Below are 13240 nucleotides of genomic sequence, written 5' to 3' on the forward strand. Positions count from 1 at the left end.
AAAGCAATCCATCAATGTTCCTCCAATCTCTCAGAGCCGTCGATTCGAAGACCGTTAATTGTGAAACACGCACGGGAAGGACGGGAAATGGATTCGACAATGCTGGATTGGTTATGACACGGAACGTTTTTATTCCTCGGATCACTTGGGGGAATGATACAGCTGTTAATGATCCAATTAATCATCATCTAATCATTGCAAACCAATGAAAGAGGCATTTGAATGGAAAATGAACGGTTGTTGCATCATAATTTCAATCGGCTGTAAATGCTTTCGTCAAGTTATAGAAGAAAACTCAAGCTATGCATTACAGTTAATCTCAAAACAACCTTTTCCTAAAGCGGTATGCTATTTATTTATCTGTGGGACAACAGTTCATTGTTTCTCAGGCTAAAAAAACCATAAAACTATGTTAAAATGTTAAGTGCTCTCTCATTTGTAAGCTACTGTAAATAAATAAATGTAAAATGCCAATAAAATAGTATGTATATCGCTGATAATGTTTCCCTTCACCAAATCTATGATTTGAAAATGTTTCTTATCAGCTTTTAAACAACAGAAAAAAAATAATTAATTTTCATTTTTGTGCAAACTATTCCTTTAAAAGAAACTTCTTCAAGGTAGAAATCTATCTGAAAGCTTGCTTTTGGGCATACTGTAGCATGATTGTAACCTATACTATAGTTTCTCACTGGCTGATCAAATCGATAAAAGCTCCTCAGACAGACTTCAAACATCTGTATGTTCATAAGCAGAGATACAAGCCATACACTAACACACACAAACACACACACACACACACACACACGCACACACGCACAGCTGAATTGATTAGTCAGGTCAGATTCTTTTGAAGGTTTAGAGAAGCTCGACAGGCCAAGACATGTCAAACCTTGAAAGCCCAAGCGCACTTTTTCCTTTTTTGAGTTTTACACCTGTGATGTGTTAAAAGATTTCAAAATAAAGTACACTGCAAACACTAAACACTGCAAAGACATTTTATCCGACTTCTAACATTAGACCGAATCGTAAACTTAATCATCATCCTTTCCAGTGCTAAAAAGAACCATTTAAATATATACATATTAATGTGATAACCTTTTTCATGTCAGATAAAGAGTTAAAAGGTTATGATAAAAAGTCATAAAGTATAGGTACTACACAATGCCACAGAAGATGCATTTTTGATTGAATAGTTTTATGTAAGATCTGAAGATGCTTACTGTTCAAGAAACATTGCTTGCAGTAGAAAAGCTTTCTATAAAAACATTAAGAGGGCGTGTATGTTTTCAATTGTTTTCAGTGGCAGCGCCACACTTTTCAGACGCTTTTCACTATTTTTGGTACTTTGGGTGAAACGCTCGGCTCATTAATGTCACTTCTCATGTGGCCGTCCAATCACAGTGCCGGATAAACATCACAACAACCAAACACTGTATTGCTCAACGACTGATAAATAAAGCAGAAGTATCTTAGCAATCCCAAAGTGCCCACAGTCAGCGTCCGCCTGGTGTATTCAGCCATGTTTAAATGCTTTGGTGTACACGACCACAAGAAAGAAATGATTCTTATAAGAACTTTGACCTGAATGATTCTTTGGAGAACAAAAGTGTATTTTAGTTTAATGTGCAGCGTTAACTTTAGTTATCTATGAAGTTGTTTCTTCAAAAAGTGTAAAGTCTGTAGCTCTGTGGTTCTTGCAAAATCTTTAACAATGTTGACTTTTATTTTATTTAATTAGTGCCATTAACTTCACATTGTAATATATTAAATCAGACATATGCATGTCATAATATGAAAGGAAACATAAATGAATGTTGAATGCTGTAAAATGTATATGTAAAAATAATTGGTATAGTTTTTGAGTCGCTGTGTATTACTGCAGAAAAACTTGAATGATTATTTATTTGGGTATATCTAAGATTTCTTTATTGACTTTATCAAAATAAAAGTCCTTTATTGAACATAAGTATCATTCCTTGTTTGCTGGGAATTATTTTGACTTGTGGTCTATTTTATTCTGCTAAAAAATACAAGAAAGACAATAACAGTCATCATTCCTGAGACTTTCAGGTTGGTTTTGAGCTTGATGTTTTACTTTCTTTGTGTTGTTATAAATGGTTTTGTTTTGATTAGATTTTACCAATACGCATTATTTCCACCTTGATACTAAAGTCAAAGCTTCCTGAAACTTCCAGTGGCATGATTTGATTCATTAAAACCTTGACAGCTGAATTTCTGTCAACATCACAAACTTCACCTTTAATCGTCGTAACTGATAAAGAGTCATTTGAGCGATTTGTGAAGAGCCTTCCCGTTTCTGAATCTGTTTCTTAAGTACTTTTAATTGAGTCTCTGATTATCTTCTTTATTCATCTACTTACTGTAATGATCACCATTATTATTCTTTTATACCTGGTTTGATTTAGACGCAATAGATTATTAACGGACATTTAATGGAAGTCTGTAAGGGTTAGTTCAAACCATTACTCTAATTCACTGCCATTTAGATGAAATATATCTCATACTGTACATGTTTACCTTTGACGTTTTTAATGTATTTAAGAGTAGTGTAATGCCATTTTCTGCCTGACAAAATAGTGGTCATGTGAATATTAATGTGGTATCTCTGTAGGCAGCTCATTTAAAATGAATGAACGCATGCCTTGGGCAAAGATGGTCCTGTACAAACACCAGGAGCTCATTAAAACTCAATTGTTTTGTAATGCGCACCTGTCGAAAAGAGTTAAGAGGTGGAGATGCAGAGATGGACTGTACTAGGATCAGAGGTTACCAGCGTAATGTTCTTTAGATTTAAATAATTTACCACAACACGCTTCAACAGCGAACGCTTTTCCCATTAGGCCGATTTCGTGAAAATTGAATGAAACCTGGAAAACGCTTTCCTGGGAAGTGCACAAATAGCACGGCTGTGAGCGTTTACACAAACGATTTATACTTGCATTCTAGTTTAAATCACAGGATTTAGTCTGAATTTAGCCGGGTAGGCAGTTTTGCATTTTAACAACAAGAAAAAAACTAATTTCATATACATGTGTACGCCTATTTAAAGTAATTAAATCCATGTTATGAAGTAATCTTATCCAAATAACATTCACTTACATTAATTCACACTAAATCAACTTGTCATTTTTGGTACTTTTGAGTATCTACATGGTAATTAAATAGTATCAATACTGTACTTACCAGTGGTAGATATTTGGTATTATTATGTAACTCTAGATAAGTACTGGGTAATAACAGATAAATAATTATAGTATAGATATACTGTAACTAACAAGAAACTGTACTTACAAATAAATGTACAATATAGTATTTAGTACTCACAGATAAGTGTGGGTTAATGACAGGTATTTATAGTGTACATATTTGATAATTATTAACAAACGGTACTGAACTTACAAATTGTATGTACATGGTGTGTAGTACTTACAGGCCAGTGTAATTAATGAAAGGCACTTACAGTGTACGTATACGATAACTAATAACAAACATTACTGATGTGTTATTTTGTACTCAGTATCTTTGTCCTTTATTGTACCCTTTAAACCCAACAGTGCATCGTATTTTATAGTCTGACTAGTTATATATAACTCACTAATAAGTAATACTAGTAAATAGTAATATAACTCAAAGTTCTTATCTATATTATGCTATATCTTAAGTAGTAAGTCTTGTGTAATAACTGTGTAAAATGCAATATTTTATTTTACAGTCCTGTTTCCATGCAGTTACTATAGACGTACTGATGAATGTACGCAGTAGTTAATGCGTACGGTATTCAATGATTGGGTTTAAAGGGTACAATAAAGGAAAAAGATACTTAATACAAAAATGGCACATCAGTAATGTTTGTTATTAGTTATCATATATGTACACTATTAGTACCTGGCATTAACTCACACTTGCCTGTAAGTACTAAATACTTAAATTGTACATTTGTTTGTAATTGCAGTAACGTTTCTTGTTAGTTAAAGTATACCTACACTATAAGTATCTATCGGTAATTACCCAGTACTTATCTAGAGTTACATAATAACTACCAAGTATGTACCACTGTAAGTACAGTAATGATACTATTTAATTATCATGTAATTACTCAAAAGTAAGTACCACACATTTGTCTGTAAGTACAACTTATTTATCATATATGTAAAGGGTAAGTACACATACTGTAAAATAAAGTACTACTGAAAATACTTTAATGCAAACTGTTTCCCCCTCCAATGACAGTCAGATAAGCACAGGCCGGACATATCATGTAAGATTATGTTCTTGACAGATACATACACATGTAAAAAACATTTTTACATTTCTAAAGCGTGAAGTCATTTTCTTGTCAAATTCAGTTTCACTGCCACATTTCTTTTACTTTCAACATGCTTGTATCTTTTTTAAAATCCTTTATGTGGTTTCTCAAACTTGTGTGTCATTCCTTTTCAGATGAAATTCTGCTCTCCCAGTGCGTGGAGTCTGTACGTTACCATGGTAACCTATGCTTTATCAGCAGGGCAGTGTGTTGAGTCGTCAAACACAGACACCCACACTGGTGATATATATGAGTCTGGAGATCACTGCTGTGAGTGAACTGTGCTGGATCCCATCATGCTACAGTATGTACTCTACACAAAAACAGTAAACAAATCTCTCTCTCTCTCTCTCTCTATCTATCTCTCTCTCTATGTTTGCTCTGGCTTTGTGCACACTCCACCCAATTTAGATTTGATCTTTACGAAAGACTGTTCACAATATTGTTTTGCAAGTAAAGAAATTGAATCCATTTGTTCAGATGCTGTAGTCGATATCCGGTATATTGGTTGCCATAGTGATAACTGATGCATCAGCACAATGTCAAGGCGCATGAGATCGTAGAAAAACTAGAAATAAAATCTGTGGTTATGTGTGAGATGCATTGCTGTGCTTTATGTATGTATAATGTTAAAGTCACATCGCAAGCCATATGACAAAAAAAAAGTATGAAAACTACTTGAAATTCAATCTGGAACAGATTGCTAAAAGCTTATTTTTTTATCCCGTATATGAATGTGATTTCATGTGTTTTTTTTATTCTGTTCAATCACAGACAAACAGATTTTTGTCAGGTAGACCAAAAAATTGGATTTTTCTTGCCTGTCTGAACAAAGCCTTTATCTGTTTTTGAACAGTCGTGTTAATGTGCGCTTGCAGGGAGAAAAATATGTACGACTTAAATAAGTAAATTATCTCTCTTCTGTGTCCTGTCCTCTAAACCGGAAGAGTATTCACAGTTTTCACGTCCATGAACAGGAAACTCATTTCAGCTATCTTGGGAAATAAGAAATGATTTAGTCGACAAACAGGTGCTCACATTTGATTATGAACTTATTAATTGTGTTAAATGTGAAGGAAGCATGTGTGTGATTAATTTTTTATTTTAGTTTGGATATTTTTAATGACAGCTCTTTAATGCTAACAGCATGCCGCGGATGAGCATCCTGCCAGAAACATTGCTTTACAAATACAACTTTTAACACCTGAGATTTCACTTTCTGCATTCAGTTTTACAGATGTGACTACTTTAATATACAAAAAGTTTGCTTAAAGATGCCATAGTATGTAAAACTGTATTGTAGGTCTAAAACACAATTGTTTCCACCTTCTTATGAAAAACATTATGAAAACAGACCAATCTTAACATAACACCAACTGTGACGTCACAGTCAAGATGTACACCCCAACATTATATTAAGTACAATGTTGTTACAATGCTTAAAACAAAGTTCTGACTGCTGAGTTAGTGCTATATGCTAGTTAATGTTATATGCTAGTTAATGCTTTATGCTAGTTAATGTCATATGCTAGTGTTTATGCTGAAGTTCTACTATTGACGTTACATTTACGTTTTGCAGGTCCATACTGAAAAAACTACCCAGTTTCATGAGGTTTCGTTATATAGTCACATATTTTTTTATTCTTTTTTCATGATATTATCACGAATTTCCGAGTTTTTTTCGCGATCGTATAACGAATTCTTGTTTTCATGTGATTATCACTTATTGGTTACTCAAATGCTTTTTCCTATTTTTAAACCGTTGTCGCTTCAGTTTAGGGTTAGATTTGGTGCTTGCATTAGAATGTCACTTTATATATTAGTTTATACTATTTTTTCCGATTTATTTGTTATATGTCGCCTGGCTTTAGGGTTAGAGTTGGGTTTGGATGTCATTTTATGTAACTCTAACCCTAAACCAAAGCGACAATGGTAAGAAAATAGGACAAAACAGTTGAGTAACCAATACATGATAATCACACGAAAACAGGAATTTGTTATACAATCACGAAAAAACACGAAAATTCATGATAATATCACGAAAAAAGAATTTTGTGAGACTGGGCTGAGAAAACACAAACTTACCACTCAGAAACCACTATTCATCTGATACAGACTCAAACATAAGATCTGTTTACACACACACAGAGCTACTGAAGGAAGAAACAGCCAATCAGAGCAGAGCTCAACATTATTATTCATGACCCTTTCAAATAAGGTAATAATAGATCATTTCATTATAAAGGCAAATCCTAGGGTTGTAAATGGAAATGTAAAACTGACTCTGGATCATTTTTGCAATTAAAAAGTCACAAACCGTCTGTGTAGAGAGAACTATTTAACAGATTATTGTAATGCATTCTTTGGCACCTTTAAGTGATTACTTGATTGACTATCCAGTCGTAAACCCACAGACAAGAAGACTTTTAAAACCTTTTTTTGCACATTCATAGTATTCATAAGGTAAAAGTACATTTAAAATCATCAGTTGATGTCTCCTTGAAAACTGATTTCAGTTTGCCATATAATGTATAGTAGTAGTTTAAAGCCTGATGGCCTCTCTGTGGTCACTTTAGAGAGTACACCTACCTGTACTAGTGCAGTCAAATGTAGAGAAAGATCGTATCAGAACAGCACTGCAGTAAAAAACATTATCTAAAAAAAAAAGCATGTTATAAAGTAAAGCGCGGAAAGTTGAAAGTGAAACTCAAAATGACCATTGGGATGTGGTCAATGTGCAAAATAAATCTTACACTTTCCATTAAATAATGTGTGAGGAAAATGATTCTGTTATTGAGAAAGTCTTTATAGTAGAAGTTTCAGATCAATACATCAACACTATTCCCATAAAACACCCCAAGCATCTGTGTGTCATTGCAGTAAATCTTTTGCTCAAAATCCTCAGAGCAATATCTGCTAAAGAGCTTTAGTTAGGAAAGCACAAGAGAGAATCTGTGTTTGGGCAGGTTCATGACCCTGATCTCAAGACTTGACAGAAAACGAGTTGGCACTCATGTCATTGTAAAGACGGCGGATGACATTAAGGGTTTGTGACAGTTTTTTTTTGAAGAAAACTAGATTGATGAGAACTTACTGTTTGGACAAGAACCTGACAGCCTGTTAGGCAGAGCCTTTCCACCGCAATTTGTAAGATGATTTATGCCGATTGATATGGGATTTAATGAGCACTGAAATGCCAAGTGAGTTTTAAAAAGTTAAAAGGGACTTTTAGCGCTATTATGGATTAAAAAGGTATAAATTGTAATGCAGTACAACAGATTTTTTGGCTTTTAATTTCATTACCATTTCTGTCTTACTCAGGAACAGAAAGCAGTTTATACGAGTTATCCCGGCTCTTTGATGCTCCGCTCAGACAATTAAATATTCCTTTGGATGTTGAATTAAATAACAATGCCCTTTAGAGAGGGCATTATTTCTTTTTACTGCACCGGCTACCTGCCACACATCTGATAATAGCATCAGACAGAAAGATTAATACAAGGAAAATGTATTGATGACTTTTAGTTAAAAAGCATAAGATTAAGTCTGCAAGAGACAAAGTAAAAATGACACGTAAACATACTAAAAAAAAGAGAAAAAAATAAATATTGGACTTACTTCAAAAATATCTGTCTCTATTGGTTAGTTTAAAGAGCACCTATTGTCTGATTCACGATTTTAAATTTCCTTTGGTGTGTAAGTAAGTACATGTTAATGATATTCAAAAGGTACAAACCCCAAAGTAAACGATGACGCGAGTTATCGTCTCCAACGTAAATCTCTTTTCTTGGACTACAACAAACACACGGATTGTAGGCAACAGTTTACTTCCTGGGATTGGTGATGTAGAGAGACCGACATTATCATAACTCCTCCCGCATGGACTCACAGCCTGTAAATGAACTCTTGTTGGCAACCGAATCTTTCAAACATGGTAAAGAGCGTCACATTTCTGCTAACATCAGAAGTATTCAGACCAATTACAACGTTCATATTAGCTGGCCAATCTGGGAGCTTTTCAAATCTGTGCGCTTCAGGAAGAGAGTAAAATCTAGAGCTACAAAAATTTATGTTTTTTTAACCATAAACCACGCAAACACATTGTATTATACCAAATACATAAAATAACACTGTTTTTTAGCAATGAAATGGGTGCACTTTAATTAATCTCAACAAACAATAATTTACTTCATTTTACAAAAGAATTTCAAGTAAACTTAACAAACCTTAGTGGTGACAACAAACAACAATTGAGTTAATTGTACATAAAAATGTTATTAATTATATAATTTTTTTATTATGCCTTTTTATAAACTCCATCCCCTTAATTAGGATCACCTATTTAATAACGCCAAAACACTCAACCAATCAATCAATCAATTAATCAATCAATCAATCAATCATAGTGCACCTGCTCAATACAACTAATCATATATAGACCTTTAAATTACAGCTTATCAAATACATCACAAACATATTTGAAATTAAATGTCACATTTCAAAACATTCAATTTGTTTGTTTTTGTTTTAAAAATGTATCTGTTCATTGACTCTTGACCACTTATTACTCCTGTACTTATCTAATGGTGCTACACTTCTGCAAGAGGGTGCCAGAACAACAATTAATCTCAACATGAAAGGATTAACTAAAATTGGCAAAAGTGAAAGTTTTTTTTGTGTACTATAGACAAACATGGAAAAGTTTGAGGTGATTTATTTAGGCGTTCTGGTCATTTCTGTTTACGGAGCGAGAGAGACATTTTTCACAAGCCTCTATATGTGCCAAACCTCAATGAATTACACACTTTAAAGGGGATATATCATGTATCGTGATTTTTCCCCTACTTAAGTGCTATAATTGGTTATCCAGTAGGGCTGTGACAAATAATCATGCAAATCCGCGTTTTCTCAATGAATACATTTTAATTAATAACTGTGAAATCCTGGCACATCCCAAAGCCAGACGGCACTCTCGTGCAGAAAATCCCTTTGTGTCACAGAAGAAGAACCATTACAAACGCTATTCCAGAAAATATCTAGGGGCATATTTATATCACTGTTCTTCAAATTATTTAAGGTATTTTCATGATAATAAAGAATATTTTGAATGATTGTGTTTGACGAGTGTTGCTTTTTTAAATGCATGTTATAGACGAGTCAAACTCGTAGATTGATAAGGACTTCCTACTGATCACAGAGCCATAGTACACACTGAAAATTTTTTTATTGAATTTAATCAATGTTTTTAAGGTAAGTGGTTGCAATCAATTTATTTAAGCTACATTTAAACAACAGTTTTATATTTTATTTTACTTTACTAATCTTTTTTGTTTAAATGTAGCTTAAATAAATTGATTGCAACCACTTACCTTAAAAAAATTTATTAAATTCAATGAATCATTTTATTTTCAGTACATGCACGAGCTGTGCATCAGTGCTTTTATTAACCTAGAAAATGTGAAAAAATCAACCCAGTAACTTAGTTTTGGTAAACCATTATCTGCAAGCTTGTGAAAAATAGATCATTGAAATCTGGCTCCTTTGTGATGTCAGAAGGGGATCTTATTATAATACCGACCCTTAATCTGCACTATCCAACCATGGCACTGCACTGAAAAAAAAATGATCCATTGAATATTTTTAAGGTAAGTGGTTGCAATCAATTTATTTAAGCTACATTTAAACAAAAGTTTTATATTTTATTTTACTTTACTAATCTTTTTTGTTTAAATGTAGCTTAAATAAATTGATTGCAACCACTTACCTTAAAAAAATTAAGAAAATTCAACGAATCATTTTTTTCAGTGTGCCATTTGGTGCAGAGAGAGAGAGAGAGAGAGAGAGAGAGAGAGAGAGAGAGAGAGAGAGAGAGAGAATAATTGACAGCACAATTGAGTTTCAATTTCAACAAACCATTATGGTGATCAGTGTTTGTATTATCATTAGCTCATTTGCATTTTAAAGGACACACCAAAAACGGCACATTTTTGCTCACACCTACAAAGTGGAAATTTTAACATGTTATAATAAATTATCTATATGGTATTTTCAGCTAAAACCAAAGACCTTTGTTACATCTTAACTCTTTCCCTGCAAGTGTTTTTTTATTTTTTTTTTAAGTTGCCAGCCAGCGCCAGCATTTTTTATGATTTTCACAAAAGTTTAATGCCTTCCAAAAAAATCTTCTGTTTTAAATATATAAACATACAATATATTAAATGAAAGAGCAGACCCTCTGCTTTAAAAAAAATAAATATGTTTCATCCTACCTTAATTTGGTCTCTTTTTATCACTTCTCAAATATGGGTAGGTTTCTTCAAAAATACAAAATTTTGAGCAATAAGCTGAGATAATTGCATTTTTGTGAAGGACTTTAGATAGATCAGATTCAGGGGAAAGAGTTAAAAAAAAAGTTCCCTTCAATTATTGTAAACTTCAATTCAATTTAAGATCTAATGGATTTCTTTAGTCGTAAAACAATCATTTTTATGAATAGGTGATGTTAAACCGAAGTTAAATTGTGTATTTTGTGCCTTGATTGTCTTGCCAATGTCTTATAGTGTGTCTGGGCTGATAAGGCCTCGTGTCTAGGTGAGACTCTTCTTTTAATTTTACCCACTGCAGAGAAAGACCTTAGCTTGCAAGGCATCTGTTTGGAGAGCCGCAGCAGGAACACATCTGAAACGTAAGGTTGGTTTCATCCAATACGGTCACGTGGCCTTCAGAATGCATTCTTAATATGATCTCACACTGTTACCTCCGTCTCCCCGACAGTGCATCTGCTCTGTTTTACCGCACTTTCACTTTACGCCTGACGTGCTGAGCCCATCTCACTTTAAATTAAGTCTCCGCTTTACTGCTTGCTGTCAGGAAGCGCAAGCATCGCGCCCACTCGCGTAGGCTTCTTCAGTCAGCGGCCCTTCACGCATATGGTACTGTGGAGGACTGACGGAGTCCTGAATAACGCAGTGTTAATACAGTGGGGATCATAGCGCGTTTTAACTAATGTCAAGAATCTCCACTTAGTTGGGTCAAGAGAGACAGATTACGTGAAGGGTTCTCACGAATGATACGGATGTTATGCTAATGTACATCTGGAGATCTGATGTTTTCCTGACTCGGGGGAAGATTTTTATTTTTGGAAAAGTCATTGTTTCAGCTCCGAGTGATATTCTGACATTTGTATGGAGACGATTTCTTTCAAGTGGCGTTTGAGCTATTCTCAGGACATCCCTGCATGATGGGCGACCGTCTCGCTGTGTTAATATCCTCCGGCCCCATAGAGCAATACGCGGCGCACAACAAATTCATTTTCCCCTCGTTCATCCTCTCATTATATGGTGGCAAAGCAATTAAAATGCTATTTTACCAACTGAGCAGTAAATTGTCTCTTACCTCCAAAACACAGACTCCACTTAGTAAGAGTTGCTGAGGTTTCTTGAAGGTGTCGTCTTATCTGCGAAAACGTGATTGGATTGAGATTTTTCTTCTCTACTGGGAAAGCTGAAAAGAAATGCAGTGTCGAATGAGGATATTGAATGAACTACAATGCAATTAAGTGATCGATGCTTTAATCCAGTGCACGAGTGCTTCAATTATATACTTCAGATCTAACTCAAGTAAATATTCATCTAAAAGTGCACTTTTCATTCAAATATTGATGTTATAAATGTGGTAAGCTGCTTTTAAAGGTTTCCACTGCTACTGGCAGATTTATTTCTTTAATTGTATACAGTTTGCATCTAAAACAAAACACAAGACTAATCCAACATTTCAGTTGAAACATATATTAAAATGTAAATGCTCAATTAATTCTGTGTGCTTATTATATTTAAAGAGGAATCAAAGAGATATTATCACCCATTTCACCACCGCTGTGAACAGTATGTCCATTTAAAAAAAGCATCAGTTACCAACACATCATGAATCACTTGGTCATTCTTTTCTCATTAAACTATAATGTTAGAGAAGTTGTGAATCTGAATAATTTATATCACAATTTATCAACAAAAGAAGAGTTTAACTTGGATATATATACAGTTCTGCTGTTCTTTCTGTAATACTGAATAAATGTCTAGTTATTAACAGACCTGTTATCAGCCATATATGCATAGTATGTGCAGTATGTGTTATATCTAAGTGATAATGTATAAGCAGCAGGTTGTTATCGCAGAAATAAGCCCTGACAGCGTGATCAAGACCTGACCAAAGGGGATTATTTCTGTGATAACAACCTGCTGCCTATACATTTTCCCACTTATTACACGGCTATTTATCTCATAAGTAAGGTAAGAAACATTAAATATAGATTTGAAACTTTTTTTGCTCATTTTTAATGAATACAGACCTTCGGTGAGAAAAACATGTTTACTTTGGGTTTTAAGATAAGAAAAGATGTTCAGATGGTTTAATAATTTCTAAATAATAATGTAATATACGTTATTAAAAGACATATTTATATTTAATTTTGTGTAATATTAAACTGAACCTGTCTAAATTACTGGCAGCATCCGGGTTACAGTGTGTTATTAGTGGTAGTAGTAGAATGAACCTTGGAATGTAATGACTGGCCAATCAGAATCAAGCATTTTAGAGAGCCAAATGTGTTTGTTTACATTTTTTAAGATACATAAAATATTAGCTATGGCTAAGACTGTCACAATAATTAAATAATCGTCTCATCGCGATTGCTTGAACTCATCGCAATGATTTCAGATCACCGTGATAATTGCACATCTCTCTAAAAAACACAAGGGGAGCTGCAGCGCCTGTATAAATGAGACATTATCAGATTACTTTTAAATATGTGTTATGTATATTAATATTTACTGCTAGGTAAACCTGGCAAAATATTTCATTTAAATAATCACAACAATGTGTGAAAATTATTTCATAAACAAACAAAAATGT

General features: G+C 33.8%; 1 protein-coding gene across 1 annotated transcript in view; it reads right to left on the bottom strand.

The window, feature by feature from the left end:
* Positions 1-11830, bottom strand: part of LOC129422443 (cohesin subunit SA-2) — a 227498-nt gene extending 215668 nt beyond the window's left edge. The window contains 1 exon segment of the mRNA XM_073854551.1: positions 11726-11830. The gene's annotated coding sequence lies outside the window, so the exon portion shown is untranslated.
* Between the last annotated feature and the right edge of the window lie 1410 nt (positions 11831-13240).

The sequence above is a fragment of the Misgurnus anguillicaudatus genome, chromosome 16 (genome assembly GCF_027580225.2).
Source record: "Misgurnus anguillicaudatus chromosome 16, ASM2758022v2, whole genome shotgun sequence".
Lineage (NCBI taxonomy): Eukaryota > Metazoa > Chordata > Actinopteri > Cypriniformes > Cobitidae > Misgurnus > Misgurnus anguillicaudatus.